At 33.8% G+C, this 15,269-nt stretch overlaps 2 protein-coding genes across 4 annotated transcripts in view; one reads left to right on the top strand and one right to left on the bottom strand.

Annotated features, from left to right (window-relative positions):
* LOC109099851 (chromodomain-helicase-DNA-binding protein 6-like) overlaps positions 1–682 on the bottom strand; it is a 40,233-nt gene extending 39,551 nt beyond the window's left edge. For 2 of the 3 annotated variants that reach the window (XM_042726531.1, XM_042726530.1), the window contains exon 1: positions 119–682. The gene's annotated coding sequence lies outside the window, so the exon portion shown is untranslated. The remainder of the gene's footprint in view (positions 1–118) is intronic. The other variant, XM_042726532.1, reaches the window with a different exon arrangement.
* A 4,725-nt stretch (positions 683–5,407) lies between these two features.
* Positions 5,408–15,269, top strand: part of ripor3 (RIPOR family member 3) — a 39,708-nt gene continuing 29,846 nt past the window's right edge. The window contains exon 1 of the mRNA XM_042726534.1: positions 5,408–5,687. The gene's annotated coding sequence lies outside the window, so the exon portion shown is untranslated. The remainder of the gene's footprint in view (positions 5,688–15,269) is intronic.

The raw sequence follows: 15,269 nt of genomic DNA on the forward strand, positions 1-15,269 counted from the left end.
CGCACAAGAGCAGTTCATTCATGAGGGGATGCGAGAGTTTGACGCGTCCACGCGCCACCTACTCCACGCGGTTTTGCGCGCGACGCGTTAAAATTAAAAAGTTTAAAGATGTGCTTACCTAAAATGGCTACTGCGGCAGCCAAAATACAAACAGCTATTATTTGGTGAAGTTTAGCGCTGGCCGCCTGCAACAACAGCCTAACTTGGGTTTAGGCCCGTATTCTGGCGTTCTCCATTGGACGCGTCTGAGCGCAGCTGGGCCGCTGGAGCTTCCTATTGGCCAGCGAGCTGTCACGCAAGCGACGCTGCGCTAAGCTTGTCTGAGAGACACATATCGCCAGCGACCATTGTGTACTTTTAGCCCGTTGTGTGGATGTGGATGTTTTTGCTGTAATTCAAGAGGGTTTTTAATTCCAGTTCTTCCCTGATGACCGAAAGCACGCGCTGGATTCATTCGCGTTTGTCGCGTTGCGTCCGGAGTGCAAAAGCTACGCTGTGGGTTTTATGTTTCTTCTCGCCGCATCCACCAATCGTGATGCTTTTTACTCCATCATTACGGCGCCTGTGAGAGAGGAAAAAAATGTAACATTCCACGTCTTTGCTCATGTTTCATATCCCGGATGTGAGAATAGCAGGGGTTATAATAAAGCGTGTGGGTGAAGCTGCATATGTCTTTGTTGGTGATGTGTTGGGTTTCCTGAAGCGTCGTGCTTCAAACAGTCTTGGATATGCCATTGCCGTAAATTGGGCGTACTTATCTTGCACTAACCAAAAAGTACCATGGTACTACCATTGTTTAGACATGACACCGTGGTCATTGGTCATATACTTGGAGTACCATGTACAGTAAACAGCATGGTGCAAGACTATGGTATCATAAGGTACTTTGTTTGAAATATACTATACCTCTAAAACAGCTTTGTAATAACACGTGAAACTGTGACTGTGTACAAATCCCTGCTAGTACCATGGTACTTCTTGATATATTTTTTTAGTAAGTGATGGTACTTTTTTTTTGTAAGGAATAGCAAAAAAGCATTTTTTTTTAAAGTTTTTATTTTTAAAGAAATTAATACTTGTATCCAGCAAATTGAATTGATCAAAATTGACAGTTAAGACTTACAAAAGATTTCTGTGTTTTTTTTTAAACTTCCATTTCATCCTTAAAAACATGTAACATGCTTTCTACACAAATATTAAGCATCATAACAATTATAATAATAAGAAATGTTTCTTTAGCAGCTTATTAGAATGATTTCTGAAGGATCATGTGACACTGAAGACTGGAGTAATGATGCTGAAAATTCAGCTTTGCATCACAGGAATAAATTACATTTTAAAATAGATTCAAATAGAAAACAATTGTTTTAAATTCTAATAATATTTCTTAATATTACTGCTTTTATTTTGATCAAATAATATGGTAAATAGAGACATTTTTTTTTACATTTGTATAAAAATAAAAAATGTTCGAACAGTAGTGTATATCTGTTTGCACTTTTTGCATGTAATAGAACATTTGATCATTTTTACATGTCAAACACACACCAGTATTAAAAATCACATGGATTAAATCACAAAAATAAAAAAGTATAAGAATAAACATACACATAAACATACACAACACAAAAACATTATATATAAACAAAAACCCCCATCTTATATGTGATTAATAATATACACAATACACAGATATGTTATGTAAACAAAAACTTTTATTTTGGATGTGATTAATCACAATTAATCATTTGACAGCACTAATCAGTATGGAACATTTATAATTCTAAAAGTTTGACAGAAAAGCTGAATTTGGCATCTTTTGTTAAAGGTTTTTGGCAGTTGTTTTGGCTTGTAATCTGCGTCTGAGTTACATGTGGTCTGCTGAGCCAAACAACCTTATTTATACAACTCTGCCAAGAGCATTGTACATAAACTCTGCTGAAATGACTGGGACTTTGAGGAGCACACTGTAAAGAGACCTTCAACTCTCAGCAATTGTTAATTCATAAATAATTCAGTTTCTGAATTTTTTTTTTTTTTTTTTTTTTTTTTTTTTGGCAATCCATGCAATTGACATTTTTATGCTCGGTAGATGCTTTCTTACTATAGAATCTGCATATCTTAAGCCACAACTATTGCAAAGCACGTAGCTCAAGATAGAAGCTATTTTTGTGATAAATCAAGAGCCCTGGCTAAATGAGTAAATGTATTGAAAAGTGCAGAATGTGAATACTGTATCACAATCTTGACCTCTTTGCCTTTTTCTTGACTCATATTATCAGACTGCAAAAACATTTTTCTTTATTATGAGACTTTTTTTTTTTTACTGAATAAAAAGAATGTGAAAAAAATGCAATATAGTGAAGCACAATCCATCTGAAGCACCCTGGGTTAAGTGTCTCGTACAAGGCTGCAGAAGAGATGCTCATGGCTCATGGCAGATGTTTTCTCTTTAAAAATTATTCTTCAAGAATCGGCTAAAAACACATCTCTTGCTTCTTTATTTGCCCCTCTAACTCTAGCACTCTCTATTCTAATTTTATTCTTAAAAAATGTGTCCTTTTAGACTTGCATTTATTAACTGCTTGTTTTCTTTCAAAAATAAAAAAACTAACACTAGCTTCTCTATTCTTTTTGTATTCTATCTATTTGTTTTCTTTTTATTTATTATACAATTAACAAAATAAATAAATAAATAAAAAAGCCTCTAACACTGGCTTGCTCTTTTCTTTTTTTATTCAATCTGTTTTTGCTATGCATACTACGTTAGGCTAACTGAGACTTGTTATAGCACTTTCATATCATTGCTCTTTTGTTGATTTTGATTGCTTCCAGTGTCCTCATTTGTAAGTCGCTTTGGATAAAAGCATCTGCTAAATGACTAAATGTACTCAGAATTTGCTAGTAAACCTCACAATTAAAAGTAACAAACAACACATGAAAGTTTGAAGTACAAAGATTGAAATAGTATTTTTTTTTAGTATTGTAATCTAGATTGTTTTACAAATTAAAAATAAATAAATAAATAAATTATACTGTAGATCAAGCTGCTGTCTATATGTCCTCTAACCATCTCTAAAACCTTTTGTTGACTATAAAATCTTAAAGCCAAGCAAAATGCATATTAAAATTATTTTAAATAATTAATATAATAGAAAAAATATCATTGATTAATAATAGTATCATCATATTATTAATTAAAATTTGTAATCAAATTTTTTAATATATTTTTTAGTGGCCTGTTTTTTTTTTTTTTTTTTTCAAATGTACCAATCAGCTGAAAATAAAAATAAGTTTGTTAGGTTTTATATTATACAGTATCATATATATAAACACACACACATATTTCACCTGTAGCTACACCTGTGTGAACTTGGAAAAGTGATTTCATACATCCAATAAAAATCACCAAAACACCAGCTGACGAGAAAAGATCCTGCTGCACTGAAGCAATGAATTTCAGGCATTTTTTCAAAATGTGATTTAAGAGTCTGAATAATTTTGGGGCCAAATGAAGCTCTTTCATATGCATATTTTTTTCCAGTGGCTACAGAGGTTGAGAATGTGTAGGTAAGATGACATTCATGAAGGAAATTATCAGGGCATCTGTTTAGAGGCACATAACAAATCCCTCAAGCTCCCTGCCTCTCCTTTTCTCCCCTTCTGCTCCTTCACTGGCTCTGAGCCCAGAGCGCTGGCAGGAGTTTAAGATCTTTTATTGCTGCAACAATATTCAAACCATAAACACTCTTGCAGTTCATCTCATCATACTACAAACAACATTTTCCCCCCTTTCTCTTTCTTTCTTTGTGTTCTCAAGCCTAAACCTAATATTTGACCTCTTTGAAACATCTGGAACGGGACACATGTGTGATAGTGACGTAAAACCAGCAGGGGGCAGATGAGGAATAATTTTAGCAAGTAGAGTTAGTTACCAAACTTTTATTCCGGTGAATACAGTATTTCTCAAGGCACATTTTTTTTTTTAAAGTCACCTTCTATAAACAATCCTTAAGGTCTTGACTGCTTAAAAAGCTGAATATTTCCACTGTTATTGTGTAGGGAAAAAATACACAGTTCACTGAACTCACAAACACCTTTTGTGACATGCAAAACAGCATGATTTCACACATACTAAAAGTACAAAAACCATTTCTACAACATTTTTGTATGAAATTATGTATAGTCATTATGCATAGGCAGCTTTCATCTAAATAAATAAATAAATAGTTAGGTTAACAGTAAACAATAAATAAAAAAAAGCAAAAAAAAAAACAAAAAAAAAAACAAGTAGGCTTCAGAAAATATCATATCCTTGTTTTAGCTAAAATAAATTGTTGATAGTAATCCAATAGTAATTAGTTACGGTAACAGAATTGCATAAAATTCCAATGTACTTTTCAAAAGTCTGGGGTTTGTAAGACTTTCTTTTTTTGTCTTTTCTTGTCAATAAATTTGCAATCAACAGTGTTGCATCAAAAGTTAAAGTAAAGAAAAGAATCGTGAAAAAATGTATCATCGTTCACATAAAGCACAATAACAGAAAACAGCGAAAACTATTAAGCAGCACAACCGTTTATAACATCGATAATAAAAAGAAATGTTTCTTGAAATGTTTCTGAAAATTCAGCTTTTCCATCACATAAAGAAATTACATTTGAAAATATATTAGAATAGAAAACAGTTACATATTGCAGTTTTTTTCACAACTTTACAATATTACAGTTTTTACTGTATTTTTAAACAAATTAATGCAGTCTTGGTGAGCAGAAGAGACTTCATTCATAAACACACACACACACACACACACACACACACACACACACACAAAAATTACCCCAAAGTTTTGAACTATGGTGTAAGGCATTTGTGACAACTTGCCCCACTATAAATGTGACAACCTGATGTAAGCGAACCATCAAGAGTTCCACCAGTCAGTTTCACTTTTATCCAATATTACAACAATATGATCCTGAATTTTAGATTGGAGGACAGAATTCACAAAAATTACAACAAACTATTTGCCAGTACGCAGACCCCACTGGCCCATAAAAAGGAATTATTCCTCTTTCAACACCAGACTGTATGTGGAAAGCAGTATAGTTTAATTCAGACGAGCCATTGGGGGTCTTGGCCAAGCATCCCACAAGCATATTCACAGGATATTTAATGGACTTGTACAGTTTGCACGGAAACAGTTCCAAGTTTTTCAGTCCATCCATGCTGCCAAATGTGCAGAGCGGCCAAGAAAATATGGAAGAATTCAGAATTTACAGCTTTGATGTGTTTGCTGCCTGGTGTGACAGAGGAGAGAAATGACAAGGGAGTGTGTGTGAGACTCCAATGTACAAAAATGGGAGGAGAAAAGGAGAGAGAGTGAGAAAAGTTAAAGCCGACGAGGGAGCATTGTGAGACCGGCTCAGTTCAGGTTGAGAGAAGTAGGAGAAAGCTAGTCACATTTGATGCATTCAGTCACTTCGTTTTTCGCTCTGTACAAGCAGCTTCTCAGAATCAGGTGTCATTTCTGGCTGCTGGAGAAACACACGTTATCAGGAGTCAACAGACATCTGCTGCTGCAACACACACACATACAGATGCATGCACGCTACTGCAGAGATGAGCACAAATGTGTGTTTGCTTAGTTGTCAGACGTAACCCAGCTCTGGAATAGAAGAGCTCTGAAGCAGGTAGGATGAACTATTATAACTACAGATGTTTCTGCATGTGAAGTTTTGTTTTCACTCAACAATTATAGTGTTTTTAGGAGTAAGACAAAAAGTAGACTGCTAAAATGTAAGGATGTATGTAATTTATTTGCATATTTACTAAAATGTTTACTAGTACATAACATGTGTTTGGGGTTGGACTGTTTGGCAAACCAATGGCATACCAAGGGAAACCTGTCTGAAAACAATCATTTTGTGAACACATGGACCTTGTTTTCTTTCTTAAAGTATGTTCCTGGTGTTATTATGAACTATTTTTCTGTGTCTGTGCTATGTCAGCTATCAAAAAACACCTGGGTCAAGGCTGTCAGGATCTCACATGCTGCCCTGTGCTTCTTTTTCGCTAAATTAACCCCAAACAGACGTTTTTGTATATCAGCGGTCGTATGTGGCGTTCGGTCAGGGATGAGGTTCGCTGCACAGGTTGGCTGAAAGAAAAACACCTCAGGCTATGAGTTGGATGCTCTTTTCTCTCGGTCTAGGATTGGTGTTTATTTTTGCAGCTGCTGGCACGTGTTCTTGGAAAAATGGCAAGTAATAATAGATCTCTAAGCTATTGGGAGATAAAGACAGGGATGTATTCAAGTGATTAGTCTTCGGAAGAATACAAAATGAACAGATGTGTAGATAGATAGATGGATGGATGGATGGACGGATGGACGGATGGACAGACGGACGGACAGACGGACAGACAGACAGACAGATAGATAGATAGATAGATAGATAGATAGATAGATAGATAGATAGATAGATAGATAGATAGATAGATAGATAGATAGATAGTTGAGTTTAATGCATTTTGGACATTAGATTGAGTCTCATGTTAACTCATAATGTCTCATGCCAATATTTTCTAAACATGTATTTTAATATTTATTCTGGTGCAATGTCTTGCCTCATAGACTCCCATAGTAAGTGCATTACTGTAAGCACGTTTTTGTTTGATTTTATGAACTGAGTGAAGAGTTGAAATTATTTTCTGTTGTACTGACAGCACGAGATGCTGATGATAGGGCTTAACCTGCATTTAACCTGCAACACTGTTTTAAAGGCAAATCTTTTTTAAAGGCAATGAAAGAGGCTGCAAGCGTTTCCATGAAGACAAATTACGTTTAATGGAGCTCTTTGTCATGCTTTAATGCAAACCAGTGTTTGTGGAAAAAACCCTCAGACAGGTTCCACTGCCCTCGTAGAATGAGTTCACAGAGAGGCTCCTCGTGTTTTTCAATTTACACTCCTTCACAGTTCTGCTTTGCTCATCCCTCCGTTCTCCTCTCTCTCTCTCTCCCTGATGCCCCCCTGTGGGAATCTGAAACTCAATTCCCCATTACAAGACTGGCCCAAACCGTGAGACTTTGAAAATCGAGCCATACCAAAATGCAGATTCTCCCTCTCTCTCTCAGTCTCTTTTGTTTCATGCTTTCGTGTCCCTTCATTGCCTTTGTTTCCTTTTGAATGGATACAACACTCTTAGAAAGAATCTGGGAATCTAGAATTCCAATTAAAAACACCAGTTGCTTCATTTAAAGGCAAATACTTTGAAGGCCATCAGTGGCAGTGTTATACATGATTGCCATGATAAATTAAGAAACTTGTTTAAGGTCTGAAGACATGCCAGCTGTGCTCATGTTATATATCAGAGTGTGGAAGGTTTGTAGTTGGTCACTTTAAATATGTAAATAATGCAAAAACAAGCTAAGTCCTTTTATTTCATACAAGCATTCATGAATAAACTGTTTTCAGATCAAGTGATGCATGATACAATTTTTAATAAGTAATGATATTTAATAAACTAAAAAATATTAACAAAATATTAAATAATAATAATGATGAATAGTAATTATATTTTTACTTCTAATAAGATACATTCATTAATAAATATAAAATAATTAACATGAATTATACATTATTATTAATGTAATAATTTAATTAATAATATATATTTATTAATAATATAAGTATTATTAATTATGAATCATATAAAACAATTTAAATAACTTCTAATAATAGTAAAACAACATAAAAAAAAACAAATTAAAATATTTTATTATTATGAATAAAGTTAAAATGATAAAAGGTTTACTAGTAATATTAATAATATAATAATAAAAAATTGAATATACAAATTAAATAAACTTAAAACTATTATAACATTATTATTATTATAATTTACTCCTACAAATAATATTCTGTTATTAATAATTATAAAAACTAATAATTCCTATTAATTATATCATTATAATTGTTATTTATAAGTTACAATAAGTTAAAATAATAAATAATTATTAATCATTAAATAATTATTAATTATTAATCATTAAATGTTTGCTCCTATAATAATGATGATATTAATGATGAATAATTAATTATAAAATTATTGTTAAATATTTTTAACAAAATAAATATTAATACCTTGGTATCTTGTTACAATGATGGTTTATCAGGTAACCATGGTAACCATGGCATATGGTATTTTGTTTTATGTGACCCAAGCACAATACTGAAAACATAAGAAATGAGTACATTGTTATGGTAAATGTATGTCTATTTGACCTGTCTGTGCTATGAACATTGAACTGCGAGACACAATGAACAAAAATCTATTTTTCTGCTTTTGATTAGTTGCGTCTGTAAGAATGTGTGTTCTCAGATGAGCCATAACTGAATCTTCAACATCTGTGTGAGTTGGTGGGGCTTTCCCAAAAAAAGATCATCTCAGAACTCAAGTTGTCTTCAGTGTCGCCCATGAGAATTCAACACACCCATTTAATCTAATTTAATTTTGAGCCCTCAACATAAACCTTCTAATTCATCGAACGCTTGATAAATCCATTGCCTTCCTGTTCGGGAAACAGAAACTATACAAAGATTGCCATTTCATTACAGTACAAAACTCTTCCATCCTGTTTATATACGACCATATGTGTATATGCAATCATGTCTCACACTATCTACACTCATGCACATAGACGACAACTCCAAAAGTCAGCTGGTGGTCCACTTCAGATAACACACAACCAGCCACAAAAACATGAGTTACTATCTGTCTGAAACCGTTATCATTGACTCACCGGCTCAATCGGGAACACATGGGACTAGTTCACCAAAAAATATAAAATTTTGTTTATAATACTGAATACATTTCATAGATTTTAGAGGCTAAAGTGGGATACACGATAGGCAATGAAAATGTTGTGCATATTTCACTCCTCATATGCCATCAGGGGCGAGCCATTTTCATTTCTGTTACATCCATTAATGCCAAGCAAGAGAGGTGGAAGTTGAAACATTTTTCTTCATCAGATATGAAATTTCCAAATGTTTATATTAGATACAAAGGTACTGGAATGTGAGCAGATTGCATTATTAAAAGGTGTGGCATGGGTACATATAGAAAGAGAGCTGGTATGTGTGAGACAAGCAAGAAGAGAAATAGTGTTTTCATAACATCTAGTCATTGACTTCAGTGGTGGTACACCCTGCTGAGATACCCACATATCCAATACGCTCTCCTCCCCGATGAACTCACCCTTTTTTTACTCCATTTCTGCAATGCTTTATTCGTTTACACAAGAAAAACAAAAGGAGAGAAGTGTAGGAAGTGCAGAAAAAGGAGGGATTTGCACTTCAAACATGCAGCCAAAAGTACAATCGCTCTGGTGGAGGAACTTAAAGCGAGGTGGACCCAGGTGGACTCGAGCCAGAGCGGAAAGCCCCACTTTGTAAAAACACACCACCACAAGTAGATCAATCCACAAGAATGAAGGGATACTAATTGTTAGGACTGTCAGAGAGGTCACATCATGATAGCAGCAGTCAAGGAGGTTTCAAAACGTTCTTCGTTGGTTTTCTATAAGATCTTTGGTTTGACAAAGATGCTCTTGCTTAGCTCTGTACGAAACTACACATTTTCAAAATCCAGGTCGGGTTTAGTCATGTCTACCAGACACCAATCAGACATGTTAGTCATATATGGATGCTAAATACTGCCCTGACAGATTTTCAACAAATAAACACACACACAATGCTGCCTTGCTCACAGCGATCATTATAGCCGGGCATGTCATTGTCTTGAGTTTGCTGAGTTTTTTTTTATTTTTAGGTTGGAAGCCAGCTAAGCTGGTTTTAGGTTGAATTTAGCTTTAAATACAGCTGACAGCCTGACTTGACCAGGTTAGGAGACCAGCAAACCAGCTTAGGCTGATTTAAACAGTTTTTCAGCTTTGAAAAGTGGTGCTTTGACTTGTAGTTCTATTAATATGCTACAACCATTCATAGATAAATGGTCAGATAAAGTGATAGCAAATACATTATACCATTTTTAAAGTACTGTTTTACTGTGGTACAGTAATAATAGTAATAATAATAAAATGTATGCATTCAAATATTAAATAAATAGTGTTGTTGAACGATCACAATTAATCGCATCCAAAATAAAAAAATTCATTTGCATAATATATGTATGTGTGCTATGTATATTTATTATGTATATATAAATAAACACACATGCATGTATATATTTCAGAAAAATAGGTTGTTTATATATTTAATATATTTATTTATCATATAAATTAAATGAATATAAATATAGACGTAAATATTTCAAAATATATACTGTATGTGTGTGTATTTATATATGCATAATAAATATATACAGAACACACATATATTATGCAAACAAAAACTTTTATTTGGGATATGATTAATAATTTGACAGCACTGATAAATAATAATATTAATAAATATTTTTACAGTAATAATGATCAAAAGTTATTTAAAGTTTAATTATTTAGAAAATACATTCTTTTAATTAAAATGTAATAATAATAATAATAATAACAAAAATATTAAAATAATCAAATCAAATAATTACAAATATTTTACTACTTACAATAATTTTTTATAAAATTATTATCAGTAGTCATTTTTTTATTTATTTTATAATTACTTACTTTATATAAATGATTAATTACTATAATTAAATGATTATTACTTTGACTATTAGTGCCATCAGTATGCCAAACTTGTCTTTAAATTCAAAACACCATCATAAAATAAATAAATAAATAAATTAGTCAACCTTACTCATTGTTGCAAGTCTATTATTGCTCATACTGAAAGTAACCTTCAGTGCATAAATTTCCTAGCATGCTTGGAATTTTGCACTTGCATTTTCTTCTGAAACTGTAATGAATTACTTTCAATTTAATTACACATAAAATCTGCATGAAAATATTATTTGAGAGCTGTAAATTGTGACCATAAAACCAATGAGCAAGTCTGACTTGAAAAATGACATGACTTGGAAGTGCATTAGGAACATCTCTGTAAAATATTACAGTGGAAAGAAAAAGAAGGATACTGAAAGAGAGAGAGAAAGAGAGAGAGAGAGAAACAAGCGCAGACAGAGAGCGAAGAGTAATTACACTTACACTGTTCATGGGCTGCTTTACTGACTGGCGTCTTACACACTTAAACCCATATGGCACACACAAACAGGATGTACAGCCCCCTAAAGCTCTGGGATCTATTAAAACTCGACTCACATGCAGCCCGAGCAAAAAATAAATAAATAAAATACAAGAAACCTTAATTGAACCTTTTGCTGGCATTCCCACTGTCTGCTTTGAAGACTCTCTCGCACTTTCAAGTGGCCACTGGTTCGCAGCCGAGATGCAAGGTAGTCATTTGGATTTGTTTACATGCGAAAAGCAGAGCTGAAGACATTCAGGGCTCTAACCACGCAATGCATTTCCTCTGTTAATCACATAATTCATGAGATCTGAAAGCACTCATGCTGTTCTGCATTTGAGGACAGTAATTTTTGTCTGTGAAGTGCATTTTGGTGTCTCAAAACATGAGACAAAACCAGCTAAACAAAGTTAAAGATTTGTATTTTTGCTAGGGTGTTGTGGGTGGTTGTCAAGCTGTTGCAATGCAGTTGCTAGGGTGTTCAGGTTACTTACAGGACTTTTTGAAGTCTGAAGAAAAAGAAAAAATATATTGCAAACCTCTGTTAAGCAAGATGCACATTTTGCACAAGCGTTTTCACTAAATTTTGACAAAAATGTTATGGCCCTAAAAATATTTAGTTGTATGAATATCTGAGCAAGCAATATGTCTAAAGAAAGAACAAAGCCTCTGCTTAAAAATGCATTCATGCATTCTATTTTATCAACTTGAATGTGGATATTTTTTATTAAAATGCAAAATGTTTAACAAAAAGTTGAAAAAACACACCAAACACCATTGGTATTGTACAATACATAAAGAAGCACCGATAATCATCTGCCATAGGACACAAATGTTTGTGCATGTATACTGAATAAGTAACCATCAAAAGTTTGCGCAATTAAACCATGTTATTCAGATAGCATCATAGTCCAGCAATATGTTTTACAAGCATTAACTTACTCAGCCAGATTCTCTTCAAATTGTTGTTCTACAATATAGTTGACCTTAAAAATAAAACAATCCACAGAACAAGACAACACATGTTCCTTTTCTCCATAGCACGCCTTGTGGAAAAGCTGAGAATGCAACACACATTTGTGTTCTATTATGAAATGTTTTCTGAAGTATGAAGCGTTATGGACCTAAGCCTTACATACAAAAATAAAGATTCAAATGTAACTGAAAACGGCAGACGTTTCATTCAAAAAGGGCCAACAATATATCTTCGATCAAGAATGAAAATCCATCATTTTAGAAAACTATTGGTAAAGGATGTGGCTATGCAACATTAAACCCTTGTTGACCTGATGACAGTTTACAGAACAAACCATCCTGCCACAAACCCTTCCACCTAAATCTGGTGTACATCTGCTGTATAATCCAAACCCTCATAGATAGTTTGGATTGGACAGCTGCTTCTCAATTCTCTTGCCTAATTCATGCCATCCAAGAAAACTTTCAAGCCAATGTTCAGACTTCACCAGAAACCAGCCAAGGAGTTGAAGGAGTTCAAAGTGGTTAAGGTAAAATGGAGACAATGCCTCATAGAGAAATACTGGATGAACTGTTAGCCCACATCCTCTGGCAACAAGCTCCAATTGGCTGAAAGCTTTTTTTATTTTAGTATTTTTCTAAGTTGTTATAGTAACACTGAGCACTGTCTTCATATTACTGGACAAAATAATCCATAGACTGGACTGAAATAATATAAAAACTTTCAGTTTCTAAGCCACTGTTCAGAGAAGATTTACCCTAGACGTCTAGTGACCTTAAACTCTCAAGACGCTAACTAATTTTGTGGCTGTCGCAACCTGCCAGATGGGCTCAAATACCAAATCCATGCTTTACTGCTGGTAGTTAACCAACTTCACAAAGCACATGGAAAAACGTCTGTCTAGTCTCAACTCTTGGACGCTCTTTTTAAGTAACACTAAACATCACATAAGTACACCCATAAGAAAACTATTACTATTACTTATTGCCAATACATGAAAATCCCCTTGTGTGCACCAAAGCTAAGCTTAAAAACTTGCTAACAAGCAATCTAAAGGGGTGTTTGCATGTAGCCAAACAACATATTGCTATCACCAACTCTGGGCTTTTATATTCTTAGATTTACTTGGATGAGAAAAACAGCCCCATAAATAATGCTAATCAAGAGATAGGCGATCATTCAGTATTACTATCATGAGAATACATAGGAACCTCTTTTGGCGTAGTGGAAATATGGGACAGAAATCAGGAACTGATTATTGAGAGACAAGGTCATGAATCATCATAGGACTGAAAGAAGAGAAAAAGGGGAAGATGCAACATCTGGCAAAAACATTTCACTCAACCACCAAACATCAGGAGTCCTTATATAAAAATCTTCTCCATTAGCCAGAAACATGCAAAGCTTTGCCACATTTTGGGTTTAAGGAGGAATTATGAGCAAGTTTGTTGTGATAGTGAAACATGTGGTTTTAGGTTACCAAAATTAACATGAGTTTACAACCTCCCTGCATTCTTACGCCCTCTCAACTGCTTTTAACTAATGCCTGTTAACATTTATGCTTGTGCATGTTTGAGAGAAAGAGAAGATCAAGAAAACATGGAAAAACTAATTTAAAAAGGTGTAAAAATTGCACAGTGTGACTTTGTTATTGTTTATAGGCATTCAAACATTTAATTGTGTGTGGTAATTATCATGAGCACATGTACAGGTCACAATATTATATTGATAATATAAAATGATTAAAATAAATAATATATTAATTAATAATTTATACATTTAATCTTAAATATTATTATTACTTTATATCATATTTTATAAATATTCGAAACATTTAAATATATATTTATAGTAATATAATAACAAAAAAAATAATATGCAAGTAAAATGAAATGAATAAAAAAGAGTTTGTGAACATCTGTAGGTATCTAATGCCAAATACCCTCTAAAGGTGGAACAGAAGCGCTTCTGAAGTGGCATTTAGTTGTCTTTACACAGACTGCTCAGAGGTGGAATAAATGCATCTACACAGCAGTTAAGGCCTGTTCACACCAAGGACGATAACTATAAAGATATAGTTCTAAAAATCATTCTCAAAATTAAAGAATAGCAGAGTTCACACCACAGCTACAACGGTAAAGGCACAGAGAAACAATATCGTTTGAATCACTTCCAGAACAATTTTTTTCCAGCTGATGAATGATAAAATCATTGACACCCAATCAGAATTAATCCTACTATCACAAGCTCGAGAATTTAAAGCGGCAGATGCATGTGCACTTAGAATAAACAGAAAGTATCGTCCAATGATGTGGACGCTAATATCATTATCTTTATAGTTATCATTCTTGGTGTGAACGAGGCTTTATAACAGTATACTTTTACACTAGCATCATTTAATCTGCCTTTTGTGCAACATTGCGCCTTCACACTGCATTTGAGCAGGCACAGAGCAGCTTTAACTCTGTGTAAAGACACCTTAAATTAGACATTTTAGAAGCAGCCCACAATGATATTTTACAATAAAATGAATGAGTACATTGCATATACAAATACCTATGAATACTAATGCTATATTATAATACTAATGCTATATTATAATACTAATGCAATCATGCTGAACTGTGAGTGAAAGCACGAGTATTTGTAAAGGCCTCTGGGGTCACAGTGTGTTGCAATGGAAAAAAAAAATCTTAACAATTACATCACTCAGTGATTTATACGGCCTTTCTGAAGCATGCACTCTCGGTCACTCATATATCTCACGCAACAACATATACATCACTGAGGAGCAGAGCCTCAAGAAAACATAAACAAAGCCACGTGAACAGACGACCCTGTTTCCTTTCACATGCATGTGTGTTTACTGTCTTTACTCACTTCATGCTGATTTTACAGATGTAGCTAAGTTAGTGTACTGGTTAGTGGTTAAAAAGAAGACACTAGAAAAGATATTACTGAGAATATATTGTTTACAAGGTGCATATGCATAAATTTGAAAATAAAACAACATAATTCGCATCTCATGCCAAAAGTTTAAAGAATAAAAAACAAAAAATCAAATTAAAAAATGTGTTTTGGCTGGTGATTTGCAT

This window comes from Cyprinus carpio, chromosome B6, assembly GCF_018340385.1.
Source record: "Cyprinus carpio isolate SPL01 chromosome B6, ASM1834038v1, whole genome shotgun sequence".
In the NCBI taxonomy this organism is placed as follows: Eukaryota; Metazoa; Chordata; class Actinopteri; order Cypriniformes; family Cyprinidae; genus Cyprinus; species Cyprinus carpio.